Source organism: Stegodyphus dumicola, chromosome 6 (assembly GCF_044657685.1).
Source record: "Stegodyphus dumicola isolate Sdum_Otavi_A_Nest chromosome 6, ASM4465768v1".
Taxonomy (NCBI): domain Eukaryota; kingdom Metazoa; phylum Arthropoda; class Arachnida; order Araneae; family Eresidae; genus Stegodyphus; species Stegodyphus dumicola.
The window spans coordinates 45,168,544-45,188,431 of record NC_140773.1 but is presented as its reverse complement, the minus strand read 5'-3'; the positions used below and the strand labels follow the sequence as shown (position 1 = coordinate 45,188,431).

Here is a 19,888-nt window from a genome sequence, read left to right as displayed (position 1 = left end):
GTATGCGTAGCACTGGTAGTACGCAAGAGAAGAATAGTTGGTATGCAAAGAAACAAAATATTTTAAACTTTTAAATTAAAACATTAAATACCCCAACATCCTCTTAAGTGTTTTCTGCAACACTCGTAAATTTATGCGATCTGAGCTTTGTTTAAGGTCAATAGCTGCTCATAGACTTTAGCAAGATAATTCATTGTTTTTATTATCACATATATTCTTTTAGCCGTAGACATAACAAAGTTTTGTCCCCAAATGATGATTTTAATAGGAGTAATAAAATTGATGTTTTATTTAACAGGAAATAAAAATAAGCCCTTATAAAAAGATAGCAGTATTTCATTAATTGTTTTAGAGATAATTGATTTATTAACATCTCACCACCATTTCCGGGTTTACATGGCTCTATTTTTAATAAGAATATTTTTTTACGTCGATTTGGTGTCTCTAACAGCAGGTATTTTTTCTTCTTTTTATTTATTGCTTTTACACGAGATTTGAGAATACCGTCGTTTGATTTTGAAGAACTAATATATTGTGCATTTAAGATAATAATATAATAAATAAATATATGTGAAAAAAACAAATATTTCTGAAAATAATAAAAGAAACCTAGATTTTCAAAATGGAAAAATGACTAGGATTGACTTAGCAGAAAAGCAATGATTCACAGGTGATGGATCCAGGACAATCTACTATGGCACTAAGAATAGTGAAAAGAAAAGAAACATTATTTATAATATAATGAAACTTATTTATCCTTTGGGTTTACTTGGAATGGAATGAAATGAACCCTCAACCTCAGATGTTTGCGGTGAACTATTATCCAGTCAAGGTATAAAACCATCGTTTCTTAAAAGCCAACTTGAATATAAGCATGCCAACTTAAAGAATAAATCTGAAGAATATTTTAAGAAAGAATTATCAGCGATCAAAATTAGTAAATAAGTAATGAAAGTTTTTTTACTTCAAGTAAAAAAGCTTTGGAATCTAGTTACCTAGTAATCCTAAGAATTGCTAAGCCTGGGCAGGTTCACACTACTGAAGAAAACCTTATATTACAAGCAGCTAACTGTATCATTTTAACATTATTCAAAGCAAAGGTAGTAAATAATAGTAGTTAGTATCAGTAGTTAACATGAAACTTAATAATGTTCCGTTATCAAATGATATAGTAAGTCGACAAATTCTATAAGAGATACTTATTCAAAAAATAAAACACAGTGAGTATTTCACATTGCAACTAAATGAAAGTACTAATGTATCGAACTTTGTTCGAAGAAGTTAAACGAATTGCCGAAGAGTATTTATTTTGTGAATCTCTTTATTATAGAGCAACTGCAAATGAAATTTTCAAAGTCATTGACAATTTAATGTCTAAGAATGGTATTCCTTGGAATAAGTGCATTGCCGTACGCAGTGACGAAGCTCGGGCAGGAACCATTCCGGTATTATTTCTCGAACAAAGAAAGTTGCACCTGAAACTAAATTTACTCACTGTAGTAGTAGTGAAGTAGCTAAGACAAGCGCCGAAAACCTGAAAATCGTTTTGAGTCAAGCCGTAAAAATTGTTAATTCTATTAAGAGCCGAGTTTTAACTTCAAGGATATCTACGATTTTATGCCAAGAGATGAGCAGCGAAACGAAACGCTTCTGTTATATTCCGAAGTGAGGTGGTTATTCAGAGGCAAAGTTTAAAGTCTTTATTTGCACTTCGATCAGAAATTAAAATTTTCTTTTGTGATTCAAAATTTAAATTCCGAAAATATTTAGTTAGTATATTATTTTTGGCGCTTTTAGCATATTTAACTCATATATTTGGAAAGTTAAATAAAATGAATTTAGGATTACAAGGACAAAGTGTTAATTTGATAAAATATTAATTTACCATTAGAGGTAAAATAAATGCAATGATAAAAAAAAACTCAAGCTAGTAATCAAAGAATTGAATAATAATATATTAAGCTTTTTACCGCTTTTAAAAAGTTTTCTAACCGAAAATAATTTGGAAATAAAAGAAGAATTAGCATCCCACATTAAAAATAATTGTTTTTATTGATATATAATTTCAACATATATTTTCCGGAGAATTATTAAAAAGAAAATTGGATTAGAAATCTATTTTGTTCAAATGTACTTAAAATTTTTCTTGAAACAAATGAAGAAATAGTAGAGCAATTGATAGACATGCTATGATAAAACTCCAACTGAAGATTTAAAAAATAATACATTCGTTAACTTTTGGCCGAACCGAAAAGAATTAAAATGCATTTCAAATAAAGATATTAAATTTTTATTGCCTTTTTGCACAACCTATTTATTTAAAAAATAAATACAGAAGAAAATTAAAAGTGGATTCTAATTTACCTATTAAAACTAAGTGAAATAAGACTGAACATAAAGAAATTGATCTTTCTTAAACAGGCGCAAATTTCACACTAAGTTTTAGAATTTAAGTATTATAATTTAAATTTTGATAATTAAAATGGTAACCAATATTTAATATAATATTTTTATGTGTGCATACTTAATACAAGTAATCAATATGTTGTGCAAATGGCAAAATATTTTTTTAAGAATATTTCTATTGAGAAACTGAAAAATAATCTTTGTAAAATGTAGCGATGGTATTGAAGTTTTTCAATTTTATTTGGATGGTACGAGTTAATCAAAAGGTTGAAAACCGCTACTCGAGACATTTTCAGGCTTTTGTTGTAACACGAATCTTAGCACAAAGGCAAGCAGGCGGTTTTTGTTAAAAGTGTAATAGAAGATTCTTTATAGTTCGTTATCATTTCAAATTACGAATAAAGCTTTGCTTAAATTTTACATTTAATTTTTGCACTTTTATGTTGATAGCTAAGCAATACCAGATGCAATAACTTAATATTAGATACATTAAATCTATAGTAAGTATTAGATTAACTTCTGTGGGTAGTCGGAGTGCTAAGGGTAAGTTTGTGTTATTTCTCAAAACAAAAACTCTAAGGTCATTAATTATAGTTATCTAGCATCATACGTCTAGCAACATACGCTTCACAATTTCTTTAATATATTCAGTAAAAAATTTAGACTTTAAGCATAGTGTAATTAAATATTACACTATATGCTACGTTGTTAAATTAAAAATCTGATATTAGTCAGCACATTACTTTCCGCCAATTCCAGTTTTAAATAGCTACCAGCTTTAAGCAAACTATCACAGCTATGTGGTCACTTGTAAACAAAATCGAATTTCCTGTTCAGGTAACTAGAAAGGTCTGTAATATGAAATCTTGAATTTTATTTTATTGGGCTTAACATGCCATGTGTAAAGTGTGTGGTCTCAAAATGTCGTCGACGTATCATTGTGCTATAAGTGTGCCTCTAATGACGACCAGAGGGGTCTGGCTATCGAGAGAAATGGCACCCCAGACCATAACTACTAGTTGATGGCCTGTGTGGCGTGTGATAGTGAACGTAGGATCAGCACGCTGCTCTGAGCGTCTCCATCCACGTCTTCGATGATCGTCACGACACAGTTGAAAGCGGGATTCGTTCCTAAAGATTACACGTCCCCAGACAGCATTATTCGAACGCGATCGAGCCAAGCACCACTGAAATCTGGCTCGACAGTGTGCAGGCGTGAGTGGCAGGCGGCGTAACGGTCGGCACGAGCCAGCCGTCGGTGAACAGTCGTAGTGGATACTCGTGTGCGGGTCGCACGTCTGATGGTTGATAACGATGCATCAGGCGCTGTGACATCTGATCTGACAATCACTCTGTCCTCGCGATCTGTTGTGGCCCTAGGTCGACCGCTACCTTTATGATGCTGAAATCTGCTATTTGTCCACCCATTCTTGCCAGCATCTTCTAATCGCCGCATCGCTTCGACTCATATGACGAGCGATTCTCCGATTTGCCCAACCTGCCTCTTTCAATCCAATGATAAGATCTCTTTCAAACTCTGCCAGTCGCTCCTAATGAACTCGAATCCTTCAGCAAGGCACTTTTTCAGTCGTTGAAAGGTATCCTAAATCGCAATGCAACAGAAATTTTTAACAACAGTTCAAGAACAGCTCCTTATTTACATCTGCTGGATGCGCAGGTCCGATGCGCTGGAGATCGCACTTTTCATTCATTTGGACACCAAATTTTAATCATTTGAGCATTTGGTCAAAACATTTATGCATACTAAATTCAAAGCAATCGGTTAAGCCATTATTGGTGCGTCGATTTTTTTTTTTTTTTTTTTTTTTTTTTTTTTGAGGGGGGGTACAGAGTGTATTTAGGTCGTCGGGAGGTCGAAAGCATTGTTTGCTTTCAAATAAACGTCAAAAAAATTAGATTAATTAAAGTAAAAGCTTATTTGAATTCAGAAACTAATGAAAATGAAAGTTGATTTTGATGCTTTATGACACGATAACAGAAAAATATTCTTTATTCCTTAGCAGCACACCTGATAGAGAATGTACAAGATGAGTAATATTCATTTACTTATAAATATTTTATGTATTTTAATTTCCATCGCATTAAAACGCATTTCGATTAATTACTTTATTTCTATCATATTAATATTGCATCGTGGCAGGCACGACAGAAATTCAATAGAAGAACGTGATCTTAATAATTTCAATTAATAGAGGACAAGTTGAAGATAAAAATTTAGTAAAACAGCTTAATCTTAATAATTTCAATTACTAAAGGTCAGATTATCTTTCTATTAGACTTAAATGTAGATTATTGGAAACCAAATAAATAATAAATCATTTAAGAAGCAATATTAAAGGATCTAAAAATGAATATCAAGTTCTGTCGTTCAGCGTTGAAGAAAACATGAAGTTAATTAATGCACAGAAATAGAATTAAGGTAAATTAATTATATTCTTGTGTAAGAGAAGGTCAGATAGCCATGTCTGCTTGACTCTAATTAAATGGGATAATTTTAATCGTTTCTAGGAATCCAATATTTTCTCTTCGTTAAAATCGAAAGTAGAAAAAAATGCGTAATTAATTCACGAAATGATTAATTACCTCGCATATTTTATTCACAGAGAATGTAGTGGTATTTATTGTAGTTTATCTTATTTTTAAGAACAAGCAGTTAAATCAATTATTCCACTTCAGGATGAAAGAACATCAGCTAGTTCAAAAGGTTTTTAATTAACGATTTTTAATGCACTATATGGGAACACAGAGATTTATCTTTTATTTCTTTGAAGTTCCTTCATAACACAACTGCATGGAAAAAATCTAGTTTTCAGTATGAAAAACTAATTACTGCCATTCATTTCTAGCTAATAAATTGTGGGTGGCTGAAGATAAAGCAGGCACTATGTATTCATAAAATAGTTTATACTTACAATGCAAAAATCTTCAGATTCGTATCAACTTCAAGGAAAAAGCGTTAAGTAAAATTCAACATTATCTTTGTTTTAATCTGACAGAAAATTTCTATTTATTTCGAGAGAATCTGATATGTACTCCTCTTTCCCAAAAAAACAAGAATATTCTCAATAAAACACATAAATGAATATTTTTGCTTCTTGAGAGAAAATTTTATAAGATTCTTTCGAAATGTACATTGTTCGAACTAACACGCTAACTCTAATTTTCAGACGGCTTTTTGTTTAATCTTTAAGTTCAAGTGCTTAAATATTAAATATATACAGAAGGTCAATACTTTGTACTAAAATGCTTTTTAATTTTATGAACTGATGAAATAAAAAATCACATGATAATGTTCAAATGTTTTCCAGCTTTAAATAATTTTTCGCTTCCGAACTATATGAGGAAAATAATAGCATCATTGTAGCTGAAAACAAAAAGTGTGAAATAATAATCATTAACTAGCGACCTAAGGAAAAATGTTTGAAGTAGTGTTTACAGACTGGACTATTGAAAAGTGTCATACAGTAAAGTAATGAATCTTTCTTCAACCTATGCTGGACATCGGCGTTTTAGCCATTAGCCGCACATGCATTGTATAAAATAAATGAAATATTTACAGCCTGATTTTTGAAAGCCTTTAGTGGATTTTGAAATATCTTGGAGAAAACCACTTGGAGTAGTTATAGTTTTTAGTCCGTGAATCCTGGCAAAACAGACAATATTGCCATTAGAGGTAAATATTTGTCGCAAGCCTCGTGTAAGCGAGGTAATGAAATAAATGCGCAGCTTTGTCTCAGATATTTAAGTTGTTTCTTAATGAATAAGTACACAGATCTCGATAAGGTGTGATTTTACGACGAAACAATTTTGAACGGCTCATTTTGAATATAAAAAATCATGTTTTTAACCCTTTATTTTCTAGGGTACTAACTTTAAGTAGGCCTATCGTAACTATTTAGTTTAAAATTGTTTCAGATATTAAATAAAATTCATATATCAAGATCAGTTTGCAATTTCTTTCTAATCTTGTGATTTTTATTTTTTTAATCTATTAAGTATTTTATAAGGTTTAATGGTACTACTTACAAATATTTTCGGTTTAATGTCATAGCAATTTCATACAAAATGAACTTCAGCATAGTCGAAGTTTTGAGTTATTTTGGTTCTGTTTTTGAAACAGTGCTGACCTACTGCATATTACATAAAATTGTGCAGTATATATTAAACAACGTAATGAAAATAGAGATAAGATTTTAAACTACAACACTACCTGAACTCTACTTTTATATTTCTGGACGCATATTATCAAAAATATTTAGCAGCAGAAATTATTTTTACTGTTTATTGCATTTAATGAAAATGTTTTTTGTATGCTTTCATTCATATAAATGATGGAACCTATTAAATCACATAATATTTGATCCACATTCGAAATTCTAAAAGGTGTGGCAGAATCCCTTTCTCGACCCTAAAAAACTTTTTATTTAGTTTTTACTCTTTTGTGCATTTTATTTAATGCAATGACCTAATTACGTTTTTACGTTAAAAAATCGTTTTAAGCTGTTTTCATGGCCGCATAATCCTCTTTGAAAAATAACCTTGCCCCGTTTATTATTAAATAAAACAAATGATAAATCTTGCACGTTATTTCAAATGAGTATTATTCAACCGAGAAATACTTCACAGTTACGTGAAATGATGGGAAATCCTTGAATATGAAAGCTAATCAATTCTTCAGTTTAGAGGCATTTCTGAGAAACTGCTAAACGAATTTATATAAACACTTGTTTGCAGTTTTAAACCATGTAATTTAAATATTCTTAGGCTCTTAATACTTATACATACAGGTTTGTGTTATAAAACAAGTAAGAATAACTGTTAAATAGCTATGATGAATCCTTCATGTGCATTAGAAAAAAAAACAATTAGAATAACAGTTTTAGAAGATGAGAAGACCAGCAATTGAAAACGTTGGACTTAATTACTAGACCAAAGGGCGTTAGCTTAGAAGGGCTATTAATTTCGGTCTGGCATTTTGCGTTGGTTCGCAATTAATGTCGGTTCACTTTTCAAAGTGTTGCCACCAAATATTACAGCCCTGTTTTATATTTAAAGAAAATTAAAAATGAAGAATCTGCATAAATGTATGCATGTTTTACGTATTGTGATAAAACAACGGTATCTAGAGCCATCAAAAATTAAATAACGCAATGTTTCTTTGTATATGGGCATCTGGAAGCCCAAATGTGGAATCTGAAATTTGTTTTCTTATCGATTTTATATTTTGTAACACTTTAGCGATTTTTTGTTTAACAAACTCAATGTTTTCAAAGCGAGCAATGGCAACAATGTATAAAATAAATAAATAAACCTTTTATCCCCAGCGCGCGATACTGTGTATCGGAAATTCTAAAGATATGCTCATTTTAAAATTATTTTGCGATATTGCTAATGAATTGAATTTTATGGTTTAAGTGCGAAGCACATGATATTTAATAAATAAAGGTAGTACACAAAACGTTAAAAAACGCCCCTTAAGGCGTAATGTAGAATCCGAAAGCTTTCAGATTTTACTTTTTAATACTTTTTTGTGTTTATTGCTTTTAAATCTGTTGTTAAAAATCTGAAATTCTAATATTCATCACAGACAGTTTAGGTATGAGCAGTTGTTTTTATGCATATAGCGAGTCTAAAAGTTACTGCCAGACATATGAAGAGTTTAGAAAGATTTTAGGAAAACAGCATTGGAGAAGAAATTTGTGTTGTGACCTTAGCAAACAATTGCCCTCAGGGGAACACTATGTCGAATGATTATGAAATAAATGCCTATCTAAACAAAATAGCCTGATTCTTTGATTTTTATAAAATTTTATTCAGTTCACAGCATGGTGTTTTACTGTGAATGGAATTTTGTTATCGGTTTTTAACTCGTTATTCTGATAAGCTATCTAGTTCAAATTTAGCACTCACAACAGCCTGTCGATGACTATGCAATAACGTGAAGCTATTATTATTTTTTCAAAATTCAAAATAGATTTTTTTAAATTTAATGTTCAAACGATTTTTAGAACGTATCTTCATTAAAGAACAATCTACGCATATCAGAATTTTAATGTTTCCACCATCGAATAGAGCTCAAAAAACTTTTCAATGATACTTGTATGAACACTGTAACTTAATTTCTGATTGCTCGATTTGAAAATTGCTGATATTTTAGATTACTTGACGTTTATGATTTAAAAATTTAAACATCTAAAAATATATAGGATATAAAGATTTGAAATTTTCGCAGATTACAAACAAAATAAACCTTTTGCCCTCTTTTAAAATTTTTATAAAATAATCTTTTGTTTAAAGTGCATTTGGTCATTAATGCACTTAAAAGAAGAAAAATAAATTATCATACAGTCTGGGAGACATACAATGTATTAACAATCATACCAATCATGCAATACTGTTTTTTTGTAAATAGTTTTTTTTTTTTTTTTTAACTTGCTCCAGGGAGAAAAAATCGCTAATTTTTTTAATAATATCAAACATATAGCATCTTTTTTTTTTTTTTTTTTTTGCTCTTTACCTTTTGTATAATAAATAAGCTTTACAAATAAGTCAAATTTGTTTTGCTTCTAACGCTTCCTTTGCCTGATTTTGCATTATCCTTAATTTATGGACATGAGTATATTTCGTCAAACCCACCCGAATGGGTATTTGAAAAAGAAGAGCTGGCAACATCGCCGGCCTCAAACCACTCTCATTGTAAGCAAGCAGTACTTTCTCATAGTTTGTAATTTTATCCTCTGCTGTTGAATATAAGGTAATTAGTTACTGAATCCTTATTGAGCCAGGTACTAGGATGAAACTTTATATGTGCATTATCGAAAAATTGACTTTATATCTTATCTGCCATAGCCTCCTGAAGTACGATTTTTTCTTTTGTATTTCAAGTTGAAAGCATAATTTTTAATAAATAAATGCAATAAAATTGAGTTGCTGGTAATTTGTTTAATCATTTTAAGTTTTGGTGTCCTAGCAAAAAGCCGGAAGAAAATTCGTCTTTTAAATAGTTTTAGTTTAAACAAAAGCAAATTTAATGTTATAAATAATTTTAATTTTGCATTCCTCATAACTCACATGAAAAATGTGAGTTATGAGTACTTCAAAATGAAAGCCGTAACTTTATGTAACTCCTTCAACATTCAAAGTCAGATTACAGTTTCAGGGAAGATTCTTTTTATCTGCGCAACAAGATTAGACAAATATACATGCGCACACTATGCATGTATATGCGCACGCTTTATATGTACAAGAACGACATGGTTATTTCTCAAAATAAAAAATTAGAAGATTAGTTAATTTCAGCTTTACTCCATTTGACTTTATTAATTTGCATATTTTGAAACACTGGAGACAATTTTAAATTGTATTACTTTTGAAATAATGTTCATTTTATTAATGCCGCGGAAATCTATTTTGAAGCTTTTCTCATTGAATTTTAAATCTATATTACTGAAGTATATAATATATGTAATTATATTATATATTTAAATACAGTTGGACGAACCGCTTCGGAAATGTTTCAGACAATAGATTTACTTTATTGAGTGAATGAAGAGCTAATTCCAGAAAACGGAGTGTTGGATCGTTTTGAGTTCATAGAGAGCTCATGGAGTATTCATGGAGATGTTGGAAGCATCTCAGGAAACGAAATATGCTATTTGTTCACCAACTAATTCACCACTGAGCGAACGAACGCTTGATTCATCAAAAAAAGAGCAGAGCTTTTGTTGGAAACGTGCGAAGAAAGTCCCTTTTTGGGGGAGGAAGAACGTTTATTCTCCATTGCTAAAAGTGAGTTTAATTCTTTATCATTTCCCAACATTTTTATTTTTTTTATTCCAGACTTTTCATGTTACATCTATATAGAAATAAGTTTTAGGGAATCTCAAAGCCCCAATTGAAAGAAAGAAGAAGTTCCATTCTTACCCGTCTTCACTCCATCTTCGCTAACCACTCTTGAATCACTTAGCATTCCTGATCATCATTCCTTTGTGGTGACTTAGTCAGCTGTAAGTCACAACAAAGAATTGTTTCAGTTGAGTGAGCGAACGGATCTGCTCCGATCCCATAAAAGAGCAATTTACTCATCTCTGATTTGGAAGACTTTTTCCACTGAAATAAATTTTCTATTTGAGTTTATAGTGCTCTTGCTATATCCCTTCATTTTTTACTCTTTGGATTTCTTTTACTTATTCGAGAATTATGCAAATTTAGCGAACATAAAAGAAAAAAAAGATTACTAAAAGCAGCTGAAGTAGCTCAAATTAGACAAATAATTTTGAAACATCTCAACGGAAGCCTGTTTGAGATGTTTATTGTTTTCAGTTCTAGCATTTTATATGCTGGCCAAGCATTGCTACTTGACGGAAGTGTTTGTTCCAAGATTTATGCTCAAGTAATCCAAAGAAATAAATATATATCCAAGTTTGAAAAATTAAATCGTGTTTTTCTTAATTAAATACATAATTCTCCATGCCATATTAATTTATGATACAAGAACACACAAGGAGTTTATTTCGTCTATTGGTTTTGCTGTTCTCAACAGTTCATTTCAAGCAAAAGATTTTTATATTCTTTATCATTAAATTTAGAGTTATTCAATTTTAAACTAGTATATCTACCAATTCTTCTCGGGTTAAAATTATTTTGACTATTAAAGGAAATATATATGCTGAGATCACACAGCAGTTGCTTTTTAATCTTCTGATTTTTATATATTTTAATTATAATATAACTTCTTTTAAACTGAAACTTTAATGGTAAAATCTTCGAGGTGTTAGACTGTAATTACATGCTTTTAGATTGCAGCTTTTATTTTTTAACCTTCTTGTACGAAGTAAAGGAAGTATGGTAAGCACGAAAATTTTCGGGTATCATATTTCAACGAAAATATCCATTTTGACCGCTATCGGATGCAATTTAATGATGTTTTGGTGGCATCTGAAAGTAAGGATTGAATAAAGGACTCATTTTTCCCCTAACGAATTATAAAACTAATATAAACTGGATTCAGCAGATAGTTTTTCATGACATCTGTGCGTACGTATGCATCTCGCATAACTCAAAAACGAGTAGAATCAGAACGCTGAAATTTTGTTTAGGAATGCTAAAACATGTAGCTGTGGACCTCCCTTTTTGGTTGCCATCCGGCCTCACAAAAAGCATAGAAATATGCGTGGGTATATATATATATATACCCACGCTGTTACTCGGCTTGATGACCTCAATCTTTTTTTATTCTTATATGTTGGTATATTGTGAATTTTTTTTTTGGCTTTAAAAATGATTGAATTATGTTGTTCTAATCTTCTAGTTAAGGTTTTTATACCTTCAGATAATCTGCAGGCAATTGTTGTAGAATTATCAACAATTTAAAAGTTCTTTGAGTGCAGCTAAGCCTAATTATTCTACTATAGCAGCCATATTTGTTTACATTTGAAACTTAACAGAATAGTGAATTAAGTCAGTTTCTGCACCGTCAGTGTTTTTCTGCCGAATGGCGCAAAAGTAAACTTTCAGTTTTGTGCTCCGAAAAATCTGCCTTCTTGCCCTTGCCCAAATCGCTTGTTTTTTGTTTTCCGGGAAACTCTAATTTTAATAGCAAAAATTGTTTTATAATCGTTTTAACTATATTTGGTATTTTTTTCCCTATATTTTAAATTTTTATTAAAGAAGTTTTAAGGTTTTGTGTATTTTTGCCTTTCCGTGAAGTGATTGTTTATTATTGAATTAATTGTTTAAACTGTATTTGGTATTTTTTTCCTATATTTTTCAATTTTTATTAAAGACGTTTTAAGGTTTTGTGTACCTTGAAGTGAGAACTGAATTAATTGAATTAGAAATACTATCTCTAATGAAATTCGAGGAAATAAGTTTAAATGAAATGCAGCAAAAAGTGCGTATAATCTAATATTCCGTAAAAGGAGGTCATGTGGTATCCGCATCGTATTTTGTTCCTCTAGTTGAATTTAGTGATTAATATTTTATGTTGCTCTTGCTTTCTTTATTCTCCTCTCTTTGCTCCAGTTTTACGTAACTTCGAAAAATACAGGCAATTAGTGAGCAAATAGCAGATACTCTGTCAAAATAATTTGCTGTAACAGAGAATCAAAGGCTTTTACTTGTCAGTAAATGGTTTTTAATGTGAATAATTCTAATTTTCTGTTTTTTGAAGCTTCTACATCGTAAAGCCTAATTGTATGTTTTTCAAAAGAGGCAGTCTAAATTCATCGATCTTGTACTATTTTCTTTATTTCACAGTTCTTCGTTTGCTTGCAAGCAATGGAAATACTTTATTACCTCTTCTAGTTATATAACTATGATATAGTAGATTCTAATGAATTATTAGCTCTTCATCTGTTTGAGCAGTTTGCTATATTTTTAATCTGAAGAACTGTCATTATTTAAGGCTTATTCTCTAATACGTAATTCAAAGGCAATTTTAATTTATATTATGTTGCCTGCAAAAACATTTTAAATTATCTCTTTGTAATCCAATCCAAGTTAGTTGCCAGCCAGTTTGCATGTAATACGCATGTTACAAAACAGTTTTATAAACGGGAAAAAGGGCAGTTAATAATATTTTACTTTCAGATATACGGTCCTTTCCGGTCGAAAGTACTAAAAATATTCTATTTATATCTGAAGGGCATAAAAATGCAAAGAAGTCTCCTTTGCATGCTCAAGAAAATAGAAATTTATTCTTATCATGAAGTTCAGATTTCCGCTCTGGATGTACCAAAATAACTCACATAGTCTTATACCATATATGGCACTTGAAAGGTTTTCTTACTGTTGAGTAACTTAAGTTTTGAGTTTTAGTTTGGGAAACATCAGCTACTCCTGCGTTCTAAAAATTCATGCAGAATATTTATCAGACAGTTCTATTTGAAATGTAAAATATTATTCTCTACTTTCAAAGCAATATCCATTGAAATACCTCCACATGTTCATTTAACACTCTTGATATTTATGAAAGCTTTAGTGCAATGCTTTGTTTAATACCTTCAGCATAACGGCTGTCGCGTCGTCACGTACAATTTCAATTGTCTAGAAATGTGAATTTCATATAACCACGAGCAGCAGTGTCCAGGGGTGAGAAATTTGGCAAGTAGCATTATTATGGGATGGTAAGAATCTGTTTCTGATGAAAGCAATCCAAACTTGTTTGTTAAAAGCTTTTTGTTCAAAATGGGATAAAGGCCAAATATATTCAAAAATATATTTTAATCCTGTTTGATATATAACACGAACTACTCAGTGGTGAGAATATCGCTCCACAGTTTCCTTTTATAGAATTGCGCTAAAATAGTTTAACAGGCTAATTCAATTATTAAAATTTCAAGCATATGGTATGAACTTTACAGGAACTTTAAAATGATGGATATTCTAAATTATTCACCAAGCACAAATTACATACAGCGTGTATACGCGTAAATATTTTTAATGTCAGGAGTAAAGTTGAATGCTGGTGATGAGAATGAAAGGAAAGAACTAAGACAATCGGCGAGAGACTTTGCTGCATTTGAAGAAGAGATTAACGCGGTTCATGGCATCGTTTGAAAGCTCGATAAAAAAAGATTGATGTAGGTCAAGAAGAAATGGAAAGAGAAATAACTACAGTGACAGTCTTGAGGCTATCGAAGGCAGAATAGATAAGGTTGAAAATAAAGTTGAAGAAAGAGTTTCTACCGTCGAATAATAAAACCACGAGAATGACTCTGCTGTTATTGCCAAGTAAGACGATAGCTTGAAGAAATCTATTGTGACACACGGACAAGAAAGATGACAGCTTGAAGAAATCCATTGTGACACATGGACACAATTATGACGCCTTTAAATTCGTACCCGTGCCTTCCCGAACCTTTCAAGAGGTATTCGCCTATGATGGAATGATCTCCTGGCATGTGTACAGGACTTATGGCTCTATAGTGGGGAAGCAAATGGATGGGATTTTAAAGCTAAAGTCTGATCTGTCTGCTTCCCCGGGGACAGACGCACCGGATATTCTTCAAACTTTGCCCAAAACTCAGAGCTAGACCTCAAAATTCTATGTAGCGCATTGGCTCTGAGCTTTGGAAAAATGTGATTAAAAGATTACAACAAATTTCAATTAAAAAAGCTTTCCAACAGAAGCCCACGAAAACTTTCCAGGAACTCGGCAAGTTTGTTAAAATGCTGTTTCATTTCTACTTTTTGGACTACTTAACACGTTGAGCGCGGCGCCGAATTTGCTGTCCTTTCCGTTCAGCCGGCAGCGAGCTAAGCCGTATTTTTGTTTAGAATGCTTCAATACATTTCATTAAAATTAAATTTGATCACATTTCATTGAGACTATATTTATTTTTTAACTTTAATACTGTCAGTCCCGCGGACCGACGCCAGCCAAACGAAAATTCCAGTGCCGGTCCCCAGGGACCGGCGCCGCGCTCAACGTGTTAACAAAGGAAACCCTGTCTCGTACTACTTCATCGCTGCATCCGAGACCCTGAGAAAACAGAAAACGTTGCCAATGTCCAGGATCCAAAAAGCACTTTAGTGTACGCCATAAAATTCGAGGAAGCCCAGCAAGTACGTGTTAAGACCGCCACTCAATCAGAGCTGCTCAAGTTCAGGAGCCAGTGGATCAAGTGACTGCTCGGCTAGATAATTTAACCTGTCAAGTAAATGCATTGAAGCTGTCAAGTGCTGAAACTGAGATGGTGAAGGCGTGTACGAAGGAACTGCAGAGCATCCCAAAACACGGCAGCTAAAACACTTCCAGTAAAGAGGGAAGATAATTATCGGAAAGGATCGTCACACACGGAAACGACGATGACCAGAAAGCTCCTGATATTGTTCCAGGGTAGAAGGGAAACATGAATACATAGGTCAACCCAGTGTTACGTCAAGTTTCAAATTCAACATCTTTTGACCGAGACCAATGAAGCGACGAAGTCAGGAAATATCAGTGAAAGAGGCAATATTAAACCCATAACTCACTTAATGAGGTCATCAAATACAAAACCTACCTGGCTGGACACTTCAATTTGTAGTCCTACCACAAAACAATATTGGGCTGTCTGGAACTCTCTCCATGCTCGAAACGGCGTCTTGTACCGGAAATTCGGATCGAATGATGGAAAGGCAATTTGATGGCAACTGGTAATCCCAGATACTGGATATAATTAGAGAATATTCAGGCACACTGTGCAATGCCTGTACGAATCGAAAAGAACTGAAGACTGAAAATGGCAATCTCTGATACGAACTGCTGATGGCAGCAAATACAGCCTAGTTGTCACTGATAACTTCACGAAGCGTATGGCTGGTATGGTAATAGAGGTAATGATATAGCATTGGATTTCCAGTTTTGGAGGGCTTCTTCATTTACATTCCGACCAAAGAGCGAATTTTATTTCGGCTGTAATTAAAAAAACTATGCAAACTACTCGGCATAAACAAAAACCCAAACAACATCTCTGCAACCTCAAAGAGAGAGAGATTTAATCGAACCCCATCCTTAACCCCATCCCACTGATGGTTTCGAAAAACCACCATGACTGGTACGAGAAATTACCTCTGGTCTTACTGGCCCGTAGCAGTGCTATTTACGAAACTACCGGCTATTCTCCATTTTAGTTGCTGTTCGATCCGAATCTTCGTCAATCTTCTGATCTCTTGTTTGACTGCACTGCGTATGCGCCTTCATCGGCTGAAGAGTACATTTAGAATCTTCAGGCACGGTTTGAAATGATGCACAGTTTTTCACGAGAGCGATTCAAGTTGGTGGTGGAGAAGATAAAGACCCGATATGACAGCTACAGAACGAATTCAACGAAGGTTGCAATCAAATCTGTTTCATTAAAATGAGACTTAACTTTGAAATGGTGAAGTATATGAGATTTTCCTTTAAAAATGCATAAAAATATGGGTAAATGATTTCATCGAAATCCTCTCCGAATTACGTGTTTAAATTTATAAAATATTTGCTTGAAAAATCTACCAAAGTAGTATCATTTCAATTCTTTCTCAGCTAATAATAATGTTAAATAAATTCTAAACGACTAGGAATTCTTTAACCGGAAATTTACATTACTGAAAGTGTTTACTCAATATTAACAGGTACCTAATAAATTAATAAAATTTAAATTGTTTTAAAATTTATCAAAGCATTTATTATTATATATAACCAATTATTAAGCTAGTTCCCGAAAGCAATTGCAATACAACTGAATATATAATCGATATATTTTTCAATTTTCGCAATATACACCTGGAATTGTTATATACGTTGTTCTAAATAAGTTGCTACGAAATTATGAAAGCAAAATGTTGATTTACTTTGTGTATTACTTAGTTAGAATCTGTATCATTTAAATGCTTATATCTCATCGAGTATTCATAATTTCCACTTCATATGTTTCTCTCGAATATTCCACATTTTATGTGATTTTGTTAAATTTGTATTAAAACCTATACATGTTATAAACAATAACTAAATAAATACAATTTAAAACTCTGAAAGGGTTTAAATTTCAACGGTCGCCCAAAAGGACCGTTTTAAAACTTATCATAGTAAACATTATTAGTATAGATGACCAGTCAGAAGAGCGAAATCTTTTATAGGATAATCGGTGAATATAGACTAACGTGGGAACGTTAAATATCATCTGTACTTGTGAAAAATGTAAAAGTATATAACTTCATTCTGTAAAAATATGCAATGTTTTTAATCATATATATGAGGAATTTGTGGCTTTTACTTAATCTGGAACTGTCAATTATAATAATAATTATAATAATAAGCCCAACAGACGTGGGAATTATCGCTACGTCTATCTACCAGTATCTACAAGTTTTGAAAAGACTTTAATAAAATTTAGACCATTAATGCACTCTCTCGTGCTAACAATCTCAGCCACAGCTCGTAGTGATGTAAATAAACAGAACAGTCACATTAAATCAAACGTAAAACTGTAGTCAAAGATGGCACAATTTAAAAGTTCTTCGAAGCTGGTCAGTTATTATACCGGAGTGTCGAAATCGAGGTGTCGGCAGCGATATAACGCAAAGCTGAATAATTGCAGTTATGAAAGCTGGAAGGAACTAAAACGTGCATGCGCAGTTAAAACCGCTGTCCGTCTTAAACTCCAAAAATATCAGTTCAAATATTGGCTACTCATTTGCATTTTGGTGAGGAAAAGGAGGCATTTTGGTGAGAAAGGAGAAGTTAGGTAACGGCTGAAATTATAAAGAACTGGTTAATTTAATTAATATTCTTATAAATTAAACGCATTTTTATTTAAATCACTTTAATTCAATTAAATATACTATGTATTTGTTACCATACGCCTTAGCATTGGAGTTGTTATATTTCGGTGCTGGAGAGGAAAGGAATGTTAAGAATGAAGGTTTAAAAAATGAAATGTTTTGAACAATTTGTTTATGAGTCCACCCATATGTCTTCCATCTCGTTAAAAATTCGTAAGGTTTTATATTTATTTGAGATGTTATTATTAATAAATACGTAAACACTATTTTGATTTCTAAATTTTTTAATTTAAATACCAAACTTCTGTATATGGACAACCTTTTTAACTACTTAAATATGATAAGCCCCAATCATTGGAATTAATGGTAATTCCATCTGAAAAGATCAAAAGCATATTTAAGTACGTCAACGGCCGAGTGGTTTAGACCAATGGACATTAATAAATAGTTCAATCCGCATTCAGAACCCCGCAAAGCGGGTGATTGCATGAGTGTTTTTGTGCTTTCTTCAAATATTATGGAAATAAGAGGTCTTCCTCAAAGGTATCCTTACCCTTAGGCAGGTAGACCTCGTCTGCTTTGCCGTATTCAAATAATATAAAAATATGTATGGTCATTGATTGTTCAGTCATTATATATAATGCTGAAAGCATTTATGCATATAATCCCATTGAGTGACCTAATCATTACGCACACTTTTTGTGACTCGTATCCAACAGCAGCTTTCGTCATTTGTCGTTAACATGTATATAAAATTACTTCTTTCGAAAATAGATATGGTGATTCAAAAGTTTAAATTATATTTCTGCAAAAGTAATTTATCTGAATTTAAAGTGCAGACAAGTATTTTATAATAAGAGCTAATATTTTTAACGATCCATACTTTATGCGTCTAAGATACATAACATGGTTTTTAAAGTTGTAAATTTTATTTTTAATGTATTTTACTATGATTATTAATAAGGTTTTAAACTCGCTTGAATAATTCGTGTAACCTTCGAAAGCTAATTTTCATGCACCAAATAGTATAAATTAAATCAATGCTTAAATAAAAATATATTCAAATAGTAAGTGTGTGCGAAAGAGTACGTATGTATATGTATGCACAGTGTCCACGAAAGTCTTTATTTTCGTAACCGTTTGTCGTAGACATATACTTGTATTTATGAAAATGTTTTACATCACGGAAAGATTCCCGTTTTTGTATTTTTATATAAAAATATCTTCTTAAAAAAATAAAACATACTCGGTACGACTCCATGTGGCAAAAGCTAATCGAGATATTTTATATTAAAAATTGATGATCATATCCAGGGGCTACATAAAAATGAAGAGTGAAATGTTTGCATTACTTAAATAAAATTTAAATATCGGTTAAAATAGGTTTTCTGTTGTTAAGAGATTAAGTGACAAGCTAAAAATCAAAGTATTGTGAAAAGTATGATAAATATCTTTTTTAATACTTTAATGATTATTACGATTACTGGATTATGCTACTAAAGTAATAAATCTTTATGAGAATATTAATAACTTGCATTTAAATTTTGAAAATATATAAATTATTTGTCTGAAAATTCTTTCGGCATACCAGATATAAAAAAGTTATAAATTAATGCGATATAAAGTAAATATTGAGAAAATATCACTGAATGGCGTTTAAGGAGAATAAAATCAACCTCAAGTTATTCTAATTTAATTATTAAACGACCAATAAACTGAGACCGAAATTGAAAGCGGCGTCAAAAATCGCAAATTTTGAAACGAAATATCTCGGTCCCTTTTTTGTTGCATGGGAGGTAAATATTTCGTGTTTTATTTTTCATAATGAATACAGCATTTTCCTAAATGTAAGCACACAGAGCAGAAGAAGAATCCGTATTTCATATAAAATTAAATTTTTAAAATATAAAATTATGAAAATATGAATCTTTGCGTCATTTAAAGCATTTTCGTAATTAGAAGTATATATTTACGACTAACTGTTGCAAAAATAAGGGCCTCATAAGGAATTTTGTGGTTACGGTGTTCATGCGCTGGAAACATAGTACGTGAAGTTTAAAAAAATACAATATTCGTATTTAATGAAGTAATTATTTGTCTTCATATTTATGACAAAATATGATATTTAAGGTTTCAGTGTTCTTTAATTGAAATTCCTAATTACTATACGAAATCTTTTTATTTCTGTTTAAATTAATTGGCTCTTTTAATT

The 19,888-nt window shown here is 31.7% G+C and overlaps 1 protein-coding gene across 1 annotated transcript in view; it reads right to left on the bottom strand.

Moving 5' to 3' along the window:
- Window positions 1-19,888, bottom strand: part of amon (prohormone processing protease amontillado) — a 454,317-nt gene that overhangs the window by 346,772 nt on the left and 87,657 nt on the right. The window lies entirely within an intron of this gene.